The sequence below is a fragment of the Limulus polyphemus genome, unplaced genomic scaffold, assembly GCF_000517525.1.
Source record: "Limulus polyphemus unplaced genomic scaffold, Limulus_polyphemus-2.1.2 Scaffold122, whole genome shotgun sequence".
NCBI lineage: Eukaryota > Metazoa > Arthropoda > Merostomata > Xiphosura > Limulidae > Limulus > Limulus polyphemus.
Window position 1 is genome coordinate 923,719 of NW_013665732.1, and position 14,433 is coordinate 938,151.

Genomic DNA, 14,433 nt, shown 5'->3' on the forward strand with positions numbered 1-14,433 from the left:
TACACCACTGTGGAACAAAACTTAGGTCATCTAGCCTTGCACCTAACCTTTGGCAGTTTACCATATATTACTGTAGAACAGTACTTGGGTCACCTAGCCTTGGATCTAACCTTAGGCAATTTACCATACATTACTGTACAAGAATACTTGAGTCATCTAGCCTTGGATTTAACCTTAAGTAATTTACCATAATGTGGAATAAAACGTGGGTCATCTATCCGTGTATCTAACCTTAGGCAAGTTACCATACATCAAACAAAACTTGGGTCATCTCACCGTGGGGCAAACCTGAAAGAGGTTATCATATATCACCATGAAACTGATTATTTGTTAGCTTAAAAGAAAAGACATAACTCTATGGTTTAGATCCTCTGCAACACGATTTTATCTCGAATACTGGGGGGGTTTCAAAAAAGATACTCTGTTGTTGTGAAGACAAAGCTGCAAGGAAGGGTGACTTCTGTGTTTTTTGCTTTTTGAGGTTTTCAGAAAAATAAAGCCTTGTAAATCTAAGAAGATCAAGTTCAATCACAGAAAATAAATGTGTGCTTTAATGTTTATATGACCGTCACTGAATTAGCTCTTTGTTTTCTTAAGAACTGCTACAGAATCTATTTACCTCCTCTTTTATGAAGGAAGTTTAATTATCATTTCCCTTTCCCAGAGATTGTAAGCTGTCCAACAAAAGATGACCTCATAAATGTTCATGCAACTAAGACCCAAGGCACATCGAATCTACAGAGTATACTAACTTGCCCACACTGACACAAGTTGTTGATGTTGATGGTGTATTATCCCCTTTATTGGACTTACAATACTTCACCAGTCTCTATGTTTGATGTTATCACAAGAGATAAATAAACTTTTCAATTAGGCTTGAATCACTTCTCTTTCGTTAAAAAAACATTTTTCTAAGGTGTCGGTAATTTTAAGAGATATGAGAACTCATTTAAAAATCAGGTCATCAATGCTAGAAACAGTTGCGTATGCTGTATTTTCGCAATTCGAAAACACCATTATGTTCCACTAAAGTTTCTCATGTAGAGAGAATTGTGTGAGTTTATTTTTATTCAAGCTTTACAAGTATAGAGCTACTTCAATTAATTTTAGCTATGCGTGAACACTGATATTCATGTGCTTGACTGATAAGATGGGCCAAATATAGACAGGTGGATAAATTATGTTAGTCAGGGGGAAGTTTTATATCCTTTGTTTTTGACACTATAAAATATTTCTCTTTGGACTTTTAAAATTTTAAACTTCAGTGGAACTTAAGTTGCATCCACACTGGACGCGAGAAGCGCAGCAAAGTGTTTATCTACACCAGACGTAAATTGGAAGTAATCCAAAAGACTAGGGATAAAGACATGACCTGGTCTGTATATTTCTATGTGATTTCATGTATTTCTAAAGCCAGCTCCAAATGTACACAGTGGAGATGAGCTATCCAATTGTATTATTGTATCAACTTTCTGCAAACATCTCTACTCTGTTTAAAAAATAAATGTCATTCCTTACAACTTGATTCTTTGATCCTTTTTTAATAACTTTTTTATTATTATCCACGTTTTAAAAAATAGAGACAGGTTCTATTTGGGCAGCGCGGCGAACTCGTCCAAGCGGCGCCACAGATGTATATGCTCCCATTTACGCAGTCATTTCTAAAAAAATTTGTCCTCGTCGCTCGCATCCAGTGTGGATGCACCTTAAGTATTCAAAGCTAAAAATAACCAGAAATAACTTATTATTAAAAAAAGTTTGCGTCATTCATTTCTATATTTTTGTGAGAAAAGATTATTATATATTAATGTTTTACCAATCTGTTATTGTTTGTTTTCTTGTGTAATTTTTTGTGTGCAAGTTGTTTGAAATTATGCGTGCCTTTCAATCCAACAATGTTGTACAATGGTACTGTCTAGTTGAGAAATACTATATTTCTCATAAAATCTCTGAAAAAAGTATTCGGATCTGATTAGTTTGATCAATTACTTAACGTGGTCTTGTATTATTTCTCCCTGATATTAAGAAGAAGCATGGAAAATTATCTACACTAATACAATCGTAATGATAAGCTCTTGCCTCATGTTTTTAATTCCATCTAGCGTTAGACTTTATCACAAAATTTTGGAATCTGGTAATATTAAACTTAAACCGTTATTCAATAATGTAAATAACTAAAACGTAAAATTTATAAATTATTTTATGATTTTAACATTGTAATTATTTCTGTTTGGTTTTATGCTTAAGTAAAACTTATCATTCCAGTTTTCTCCTTTTTTTGCATTTTTATGCAAGTTATGAAAATAGCTTTTCGTAAACACAGACGTAGTATTACCAGACTTGTTTCTTTTTCTGACCTTTTGCAAATCTAACATTCATACTGAGAGGAGATTACGGAAAAGACAAAGCGTCAATATATCTGCAAGAAAAATATACTTTAAAAATAACTTGAGATAAATAAATTTCTAACGTATTTTTGTTTTACTAAGCCTGTATCAGATAACTATGGCCTTCGGATAATGCAAAGAAATATAAACATGTTATATATTGTACATATAAATACTAATAAAACATGGGTTTCTATAAAACTCCATGCCATCTAGCAAACGCTGTTACTGTTCGCTTGAGTTAAAAAATCAGAATAATACCTTATCATTTTGTCGGTCCAATTAAAGTGATTTGTTTTCCATTCATTATAGTAGTGATAAGACTAAATGATGTGATATATCTGTGGACTTACAACACTAGAAACCGGGTTTAGATACCCGTGATTGGCAGAGCACAGATAGCCCATTGTGTAGCTTTGTGCTTAACAACAATCAAATAATTTTCAAATAAAATGGCACTGACAAAGTATTAAATAAATGAACTATACGTGCGTAAAGAAAGATTTGAATACGTTCGAATTTGGTAAAATGATTAAGTATTCGATTTTTTTTATTAATGCGAAGGGTCAGTGGTAAGGTTATGGACTTGTAATGATGAGACTCAGGGCTCGATTCCTCACAGGGACAGAGCGTAGATAGCCCATTGTGGTAGCTTTGCACAGAAAAACAACCAACCTATCATAATACTTATGATATCTAGAACATACATGTATAATATAAACACAGAGATGCTTTTATAAATGTGTACCTCTCTAAAGAAAAAAACCAATAATTTATCGGAATCCTTAAGGATAGCATGTTTAAAGAAATTCATTATTACAAGGAAAACATTTGTTTCTGTTGGCTTCCTTGTTATTTCACGACATTATTTAGTTAAATATGTATGTGTGCAACAATATCAATAGTAAGATGTTTGTTTTATAATCAGCTTTATTAAGTTCGTTAAACAAAGTGTAAATTCAAAAGGTTATGAAATGTTAACAACTAATTTGGAGTTATCCTAACACCCTAAAACAACTTTTCCTCTGTAAATACGAAGGAACTAAATCAAAATAGTGATTTTATTGTTTCTGATAAAGTTTCTGTAATGATTTTATTTTGATTCTAATTTGAACCTTGTCAAACTATTAGAAATGAGACCACTAGTGAGCGATTCATCTAGTTATGTCCTGTCAATCACTAGTTATTGAGTTTTTCTAATTATTCGCAATGATTATAATGCTTTTTCCAATTATCTAAAATGGTTATATAGCTTTTTCTAATTATTCACACAAGTTATAGAGCTTTTTCGAATTATTCATTCTAGCTATAGAGCTTTTTCGAATTTTTCACGCTAGTTATAGAGCTTTTTCCAATTAGTCATAATGATTATAGAGCTTTTTCTAATTACTCACACTACTTATAGAGCTTTTTATAATTGTTCACAATAGTTATAGTTTTCTTCATTATTCACACTACTTATAGAGCATTTTCCAATTATTTCTAATGATTATAGAGCTTTTTCTAATTATTCACACTACATATAGAGCTTTTTATAATTGTTCACAATAGTTATGGAGCTTCTTCTAATTATTCACACTAGTTATAGAACTTTTTCTAATTTTCACACTACTTATAGAGCATTTTCCAATTATTCATAATGATTATAGAGTTTTTCTAATTATTCCCACTACATGTAGGGCTTTTTATAATTGTTCACAATAGTTATAGTTTTTCTCATTATTCACACTAGTTATAGGACTTTTTTAATTCTTTACACTAATTATAAGCTTTTTTATAATTCTTCACACTAATTATAAGTTTTTGATTATTCACACTAGTTATACAGCTTTTTCTAATTATTCACATTAGATATAGACCTTTTTCTTATTATTCACATTAGTTATAGAGGCTTTTTTTAATTATTTACACTAGTTTGGAGCTTTTTCTAATTGTTCACACTAGTTATACAGCTTCTTCTAATTATTCATAATGATTATAGAGCTTTTTCTAATTATTCACACTAGTTATAGAGCTTTTTATAATTGTTCACACTACTTATACAGCTTTTTATAATTTTTCACACTACTTATAGAGTTTTTATAATTGTTCACAATAGTTATAGTTTTCTCGTTCACACTAGTTATAGAACATTTTCTAATTGTTCACACTAATTATAAACTTTTTCTAATTATTCACACTAGTTATACAGCTTTTTCTAATTATTTACATCAGATATAGACCTTTTTCTAATTATTCACATTACTTATAGAGGCTTTGTCTAATTATTTACACTAGCTATGGAGCTTTTTCTAATTGTTCACACTAGTTATACAGCTTCTTCTAATTATTCACACTAGTTATATAACTTTTCTAATTTTTCACACTACTTACAGAGCATTTTCCAATTATTCATAATGATTATAGAGCTTTTTCTAATTATTCACATTAGATATAGAGCTTTTTCTAATTATTCACATTAGATATAGAGCTTTTTCTAAATATTCATGATGGCTATAGAGCTTTTTCTATTTACTTACAATGGCTATAGAACGCTTTCTAATTATTCACAATGGTTATATAGCTTTATCTATTTATTCACATTGGTTATATAGCTTTATCTAATTATTCAATTAGACATATAATTATTCATTGCCCAAGATTCTGGTTTTGAAAATTCAGCATTGGTTTATATAACAGTTGAAGTCAGAAAATAATTCGTGGCTATTCTTATTTAATGCGTAATATACTCAATTATACGATGTATTTTTAAATAAACATCAGGGATGTTGAACACAAGAATGAATATCAGCAGCTAGGTGTTGCTCACTGTTGTATGAGACGTATTAAAACCTGAACAAATGCCTTAAAAGCAATGTTATAAAATTCATACATAAACACAAGGTACGTATAAGGACTGAACATTTAAGTTCACTGGATATGGCAGATACAGTGTAGGCTGACATATTGTTGTACATTATTTTGCTTTTGTTCTTAAGACCTACGAATTTGATGTTGTAGTTGTTTGGCCCGCTCAGGAACAAAAAAGGATTGCTTTCAGATTCGCCAGTTCTTTTGAATGATGAGCAAACTTAATTCAAGCAAAAAATATATAGTAATAATAAGTAATTGGTATTAAAATAAATAAGTGAATAATGTTGAGTTATTAGCTCTTATTCTAGTTCTGACTTGTAAATGACTATAATAATTGTTGTTCATTCAATCTAATAATATAAAAAGCGTCTCAATCACTACTGTGTCTGTTGTATCCCTCCGCCGTGATGAGCTCGGGGTATTAGGCGAAAGATTTCGTCGGAAAAGGATATGGCATATGCAAAGTAGTTGACATATTTTTATGTATTTTTCTTTGCTCTCACTCTTAACTTTTCAGAATCTACCCTTACGTCACGATCATCTCTGAAAATGCTCCTTAATTCAGATGTTACCTCAATTCCTTCACATTCCACGTAAAATATGAAACGTCGGTAAACTTGAACCTTAATTCTTCAGAAGAAATGGTGTTTTTTTCTGTGTTTCTAGATAAAGGTGTGGAAGTAGCAGTGAAATAATATTAATCAGAAAGGATGTTCTAAGTATTTTTGTTTTAGTTCCACAAAATAGTCTTTATTAAACCACATTAATTAAAATGTAAGCTTGACTTAAAACTAAGTTTATTTGTAGCATAATTTATGATGCGTCTCTAATATATGTTTTTTGTTAAAAATAATAGTTCTTGTCTTTTATGTGGTATATGTCTGGTTTTTAAATATGCAGGTTTTTACCTCCGAAGGTGGACGGAGGTTATGTTTTCACCCCTGTGTATGTGTGTGTGTGTGTATTTGTCAGCAAGATTTCTCAAAAACGGCCGAATGGATTTAGATGGAAGTCAGTATCCATTTGGACTATAACCCAACTTAGAGGTGATTAGTTTTGGGAGGGTCAAGGTCAGAGCAAGGTCAAGAAAATCCAAAAACTTGTTATCTGTTAACGTGGGGATCGATTGTTCACACTATATATGCTCTAAAACTCAGTCACAAATGCTCGGATTTTGTTGAAACTTGGTGGACACATGTAGAATATTATTCCTCATTGTTTTAATAGAAAGAATAACATTATTCACCAAATATGCATATATTGGTGACCTAGTGTGTTAGGACTTTATTGTAATGCAGTGTTACCTATTAAACAACTCTGTTGTACAGAGAAAATATATTTCACAAAGATGTGATTCAGCACAATATTTGGACATTTTTAGAAGTGATAACTTTTCCTTTTCTGAAATCTAACGACGAAAACTAAAATTCTTCTTGCATTGTATGAGATGCATTAATTTTACTCTTCAACATAAGGATGGTCAAAAGATGCTTAACGTTATTTGAATAATTTTAATATTAATTTTTAAAAACTACGTTTTTATAAATTATTAGACGCATAATGATGACGAAAAGCTTATTGTAATTGAATCTTTTCTTTCATACTAGTACAGATGAGTCACATACTATTTTCTATAGCTATATATTTACTGATGATCCTAGCTAAATGAACTGTGTGTAATTTATTTGCAAAATAAGACTTTTCCTAGTAATTGTACCGCCTTTATTGAGAAATGTTAATATTTCAGCAGTATTAAGGCGGAATATTGGACTATTCATGTTTTAATAAAACACGAGATCAGTCCTTAGATCGCACACTCCCCTATATTAGAACACTTTCAATTCTTCCTTATGATCACTCTGACTGACCTTAGTTAAAAACTTGGAAAAATGGTTTTTCGTCAAATGAACTCTTATTACTTAACTAAACGTTGAAAATTCTAATGTCACATAAATCAGACGATATTTCACGGTGTAATTTACATTTTGTTTAACTTTATAATGAAAATTTATCTATTTTGGGAGATCTGTTTATTGCTTATAAAGGTAACAATATAATAAGTCATGTTTAATACTTTCAAAAGAATTTAAAATATTAATGAATTACCTAAGCCTTTGTATTGAAAGTCGTGTTTGACTGCAGAAAAAAATATTGAAGTAATGCAACTTATTTTATAAAATGTAAATAAACACCCAAACAACAAATGGCAAGTTGATTAAGTTGTTTCGATATTTCTGGCTTAAAATGTTTCAATTAATATACTCTGAAGGTTATTTGAACCAAAATCCATCAATCGATCTGTTACTTTTCTCTGAGAGCTGTTTGTAAGTTGCGTAAGCTGTACCCTTTGTTCCAAGTTATATACATTAAAGAGGCTAGACACATTGTCGTGTAACCTGTACCCTTTGTTCCAAATTATATAAATTAAAGAGGCTAGACGCAAAGTTAAAGAGCAGCTTAATGAACATCGTTGCCAGGTAACCAAGTGACAAATTTATTTCGGCACATTTGAACTACAAGGTGCATGGCCTTTCAATTCTGCGCCTTGCAGCCTTGTGATTTACTTTGAAAGAACAGTACTTAAGTAAAATAGGAGCAACGTTTGGTTTTTAACCTTAGCCCTTTATCCACCCCTCCCCCTCCAATGGTCTGAATGAATTTTTTTATTTCAGTTTTCTTCAAATTTATATTTTACTACAGCTGTATTTTGTCTTTCGTTTCACTTCTCTCTTCCAGCAATTCTGTATGTAATCAATCATTACATAGAATGTTATTTTATTTGGCTCTCGATATCTGTGTGCTTGTTTATTTTTAATTATGCACAACGCTGTCCACCACGGGTATCGAAACCCGGTTTCTAGTGTTTTAAGTCCGCAGACATACCGCTGTGCCACTAAGGGGCATCTGTGTGCTTTTGTTCTTATCATCGTGTTGAATGCGCATATAAAATTAAGTTCAGGAAATTTAAATATATCATAATAAAGGATCCTAAACAAGGGCTTAACCCAGACACTTCGAAATAAATTAATTACACACTGCTTCCTGTTAGTTGACTTTTTATTTGTCTTTTATCAACTGTTCTTCTCACTTTGAATATCTACGCTTCTAGAAAATTTCCTGGAGCAAGTAAAATCATTTAGGCAACCTAAACTTATTGCGGTATTATCATTACAAAATAAAACTAATACTGATTGTGAAAACATACTTTATTTTGGAAAAATATGGTGTAAAATTATACGGTGATTTGCTTTTAGTGCAGAGCTACACAATGAGCTATCCGCGCTTTGTCAGCCGTGAGGAGTAGAGCCCCGGATTTTAGCAATGTAAGTTCGTAAACTTACCGCTGACCATCTCCTAGTTCTGGAAAGAACTGGATATATGTGAAATAATATATAACCAATTCATATCAAAAGTCGTATATTTGTTCCTGGAAGTTCTGAATGCATTATTGAACATGATCCAAACTAGGACCAAAGAAGGCCTAGTGACTAACGTGTCGGACTGTGGATCCGACGTTCCGTGGTTTGCGCTACGATACCGCCAAACAAAAACTGTGGCCATGGTGCGTTATAAGAGTAATAGTCAGATCCCACCATTTGTTAGAATAGTCTGCAAATTGGCAGTGGATGGTGTTAACTAGCTGACTTCCATTCCTCACATTAAAATTAGAGATGGCTGGTGCATAGAACCCTCGAGTACCTTTACTCAAAATTCAACAAACAACTGCGTCTCAAACTGTAATATTAGCAGCAAATATTGTTAGCAGTTCAATAGTAGTTTGCAGATGTGTGTGAAGCATATATAATAAAGTTAGTAAAAATTGTGTTATTAGTTTGATGGTTAATTACATAATAATCGAGACAACGGCGGAGAAGAGAGAATGCAGAAGAACCGCTCTTTGATGTTGATCGAAATAGAAGACCATTACATCATATTAAATCTAATATAGGAAACATTTATGGTTTTAGTAAACAAATACTCCAGAGAAATTAGATGGAAGAGAAACATTACAACTATTCATATTATAACTACACAGAAACTCTACATAACAAGCCAATAAAATAGTTTTAAACTTAAAGTAATGTCGTTTCATCCGGTTTAAAAGATCAGTACAATGTTCGGGTATCTTGTAGAACAACTCTAAATTAATAGTTTTATTTAATACGATGTCATCCAGGATCTCTAAAGCATTTCAAGAAGAAGTATTAAACATGTTGTATTAAGAATTAAAAACAATAATTAGTAAAAAAATGAGATTTCTCTTCTGGGAAAGTAGAGCTTTACAAGGTATAATATATATTTTCTATTATATACTGAAACAACCAATTATCAAAACATCGTTTTGAATTAGTAGGAGAAAAAAATTTGAAAATAACAAAAAAAAATCACTTTGACCACAATGTACGAACTATTTTAGCTTTGTTTTAGGTTATCAGTATATTTCTTACTTTTTAATAGCATGTTGTACCCAAATATAAGGTTAAAATAATGCTTATATATATATATATATATATATATATATCTTTTTAAGGTTATCAGTATATTTCTTTTTTGGTAATAGCAAGTTGTACCCAAATATCAAGTTAAAATAATGCTTATATATATAAATATATCTTTTACTGAAACAGTGAGTAAACAAAATATTGATATTTATTACAAAAATGTCTGTTAAAATATTAGTAATTGTAAGCTTGATATAAAATCAAATATTTACTAAAATTCAATTGAAATTCGTCACAACTGTAGGAATATAGCAAGAAATGAATAATTTGTAATGTGAATAAAAAGGATTTTTGAAGAAGCATGTTGAGTGCGATATCAAAACTGTAAAAACAACCTTTGCTTATGCATTATTACCTTTGGCCATTTAATTTGACGTGTTTCTTGTGTACAGTACTGTCTGAGATCAGGGCTATCTGTGAATATACGTATTTTTCATCAAAAGATGAATATATGAAATCGCTGGCTCAATACACTGAACAATTCAACTTAAAAGTGGTGTGAAATACCTCTGACTTAATGGAATATAAAACTTGTCGATGACACAAGTTTTCAAATCATTGCACAGACGACCTCTTGCCGTAAGCAGTTCTTTGTTTTCACACCTCTCATTATTTGACTTCTTACGTATGGAACCTTCTGTTCATTACTTCCACGTCTTTAGGTGGAGTGTTGATAGTCGCTTACATTTTTTATTCTGAAAAAGTGATTTAGTTGTAAAAAAAGGAGTTTTCTAGGTTGATGAAGATAAAGTGAGTTTTAATTTTAGGTTTGTGTTTTTTTTTCCTATGAAACAAGAGTTTCAAACTCAGGGTTTGTAATTCTTTGATTTCAACACAAACAGATGATAAGTGCTGTAAGTAAAAAAATAAAGTTCACAACTTCTAGTCCTACAAGTGTTGAAGTCGACTTTGAACTAAAAGCAGCAGTCCAGTATCAAATGTTTTCACATGATATAATGATTTGTCTTCCAAAAATGTTACACAAAATGTCTGTTACTTGAGAAAAGATTGCGTTACCTTATCGTTTTTGTATTTGCCACTTCTAAGAAAAGTCAAGAAGGACAGACGGAGTAATATTTTAATTTTACATCTGTATGACAGTTTTGTTTTCTGTTTGTAGCTAAGCGCAAATATATATACAATGGGCTATGTGTGCTGTGCCCACTACGGCTATCAAAACCCGGATTTTAGCGTTATAAGCCTTCGGACTTGCTGCTTAGCCACTGGGGAGCGACAGTTTTTGTAAACTTTCTCTGTCGTCGGTTAAAAAACCTACTCACTGAGCTAATTGTTCCTCACTTCTCGTCTCAGAAACTTACTAAATGGAAAAAGTGTGTACTGTATAGATTTAACCAAGTGTATGGTGTGTATAACGTTTATGGGAATTATACTGAAAAATGAATAAAGTTGTAACGTTAACTAGCCTAATGTGGGATTATTATCCAAATTGTGCTGAAATTAACAATAGTCATATTTCAATAACTGGATGTGCTAGAAGAAAACCAAAAACAGATTTGGAATCAGCACACAAAACCGGCCTAGAAAAGTGGTGATAGAAAACAGTTCGATTTTGTCGACTAGTGTATTTAATCCTTTATTATAAGGGTTCTATATTATTAATTATTCAACATTAACGAGATTTTGAAACCAACATACATGATCGTAATGAAGCACAAGAAACATCACAAATGTAAGATTTTAAATTCATTATTTTGATCCGTGTGGCAAATGGCTCGCCAATACTATAAATATGTAAAGGAAAAAGTTTCTAGCAAAATCTGTTTCATATAAATATTTATTTCTATTAAAACTTATTCAGCCCTTAAAAAAATGATATTTTTTGTAATTATGGAATGATATAATTTTGAATGTGAAATATTATCCTAATATTTTCATGGAGTTTTTTTTTCTTCTTTATACCTAATTTGAATGGAGACTAAAAAGTTGGACAACCGTGAACACAATATACGTTCCTTTCCTTTTAACAAAGCTTAATAACGAAACTTAAGAATAATAGCAGAAAAATATCAGATGGAAAAAATTTCGCTTATTAAGCGACTCAGAATGAAAAATGACAGCAAATCACAGAAACATAAAATAAAAGAAGAAATCAAATGAAAGCATGCTTATCTATAGTCTGATGAAAGAAAGAGATAATGCGATCTAAAAAAAACGATCAATTTACACGCTTTTTGACACAAATGCTAAATTTTAAAGCTTAGGATAGTATAATCTTACATTTATTTAGTGTGATACTAGCATACAACGCAAGTACGACGGCTTAATCCATAAAGTAATGACTTCATGTGCTTCATAAAATAATATACATTTAAATATCATAAAATGAAAATTAAAACATTAATAAATTTAACTCTGTCTAGTTATTTACGCTTCTACCTTTGTTGTTCACTTGCTTTGATAGAATTTCATAATGAAAATATCGCGTTAATTTTGTATTAGGTTTAGAATTTGTTCAATATCATTCTATATAACTGGCTACTGACATATATATATTTTTCTGTTTTCACTTGCTTGAAAAATTACCTTTTTTCATAAAATAAAAACTATGAAATAATATTATATTATATATATATGTATTACTAGATTTATTTCGAAACGAAACTGTACATTTGGTATTAATTTTTTACTTCATAATACAGGAATTTCAGAATGTGGGCTGACCTATGCATTATGTGCAGAAATATCTTGGTTTTAGAATTCGTAAGACGCTCATCTAAGTCACAAATACAAAATGCTGGCTCTTATGAACCTGAGCGCCGAAATCGGGTTCGAAGAACAATGGAAACCATTATTTGGGATGATAAATACTACAACTCATTGTATGATTCTGAATAAATTATTTATATTTAACAGAAAGCTGAAGAACGTTTTGAATATAATTGTGCCATACCTGCTAAGTAGAAATGCTGGAACAGTGTAATAGCGTGGAGCTGTTTCAATTGGACTTGACCTGGTAATGAGTTACCAAACGAAGAATGTTTTGAATGTAATTGTGCCATACCTACTAAGTAGAAATGTTGGAACAGTGTAATAGTGTGGAGCTGTTTCAATTGGACTTGACCTGGTAATGAGTTACCAAACGAAGAATGTTTTGAATGTAATTGTGCCATACCTACTAAGTAGAAATGTTGGAACAGTGTAATAGCGTGGAGCTGTTTCAATTGGACTTGACCTGGTAATGAGTTACCAAACAAAGAATGCTTTGTTATATTGTAACATTATGGACAATTATGTACTGTTTGCAATAATAGAATTCTGTGAGAAGAATGATAGGTCTTTTGCTAGAATATCATTGTCTTTCGCAATATCATTCCACTCGCAGTGAATTATCAGTGAAACGAAATTTACATCAAGAATTTGTCTCGGTTAGACCAAACCCTCGACGTGAATCCAATAGACTAAGGAATAGACCAATTAAATCTAGCTGCACTCATAATTGTTATGTAATAGGAGTTGCGACCTATTTCGTCAGATGCGTATCTACATTGGTGGTAAATCTCCTGCCTGTAAATAGAATCAAACTTGAGACTTCTATCTATGTAAGATAGGCGAAACATTACATCCCACACTCAGGAAATTCTCTATTATTTTTCTATTCCCGATCAATATCTTTCAACGCTATATGTGGGAAGAGAAGACATAGCCCATTGTGCAGCTTTGTGCTTATCTTCAAACAAACAAACAAAAATTAATATTGAAAAGTTACGACATATATTTTTCATATTCCCTATTCATATCTTTCAACATTGCATCACGTAATTAATATCGAAAAGTTACTACTTTTATTTTTTATATTCTTTATTCATATATTTCAACAGTATACCATTTAATTAATTAATATTGAAAAGTTACTACATTTAGTTTTTATTATTCCCTATTGATATCTTTCAAAATTGTACCATTTGATTAATAGATATTGAAAAGTTACTACATTTATTTTTTTTTATATTTGCGATTCATATCTTTCAACATTGTACCATTTAATTAATTCAGGTTAAGTAGTTAGCACATAGGATCACCTACAAAAGTTGTAATATTTTCAAAACGACGCCCAAAACTCGAGCGCTTTCAAATAGTTGACTGTTCTTCTTCAGAAGAATAAAGGGTTATGTTTAATGAGTGTGATGAAATATATAGGCTCCGGTGTCCATGTCACATAAACTCAGATGTTCAATATTAAACATAACCCGTTATTCTCCCGAAGAAGAATAATCAACCCTTTAATTAATTGATATTGAAAAATTACAACATTTGTTTTTTATCTTCCCGATTCATATCTTTAAACGTTGTACCATTTAATTAATTAATATTGAAATGCTACTACATTTATTTTTTATATTCCCTATTGATCTCTTTCCAAATTGTACCATTTAATTAATAAATATTGAAAAGTTACTACATTTATTTTTTATATTCCCTGTTCATATCTTTCAACATTGTACCACGTAATTAATATTGAAAAGCTACTACTTTTGTTTTTATATTCCTTACTCATATATTTCAACATTGTACCATTTAATTAATTAATATTGAAAAACTACTAATGTTATTTTTATATCTTTCAAAATTGTACCATTTAATTAATAAATATTGAAAAGTTACTACATTTATTTTTTATATTCGCGATTCATATCTTTCAACATTGTACCATTTAATTAATTCAGGTTAAG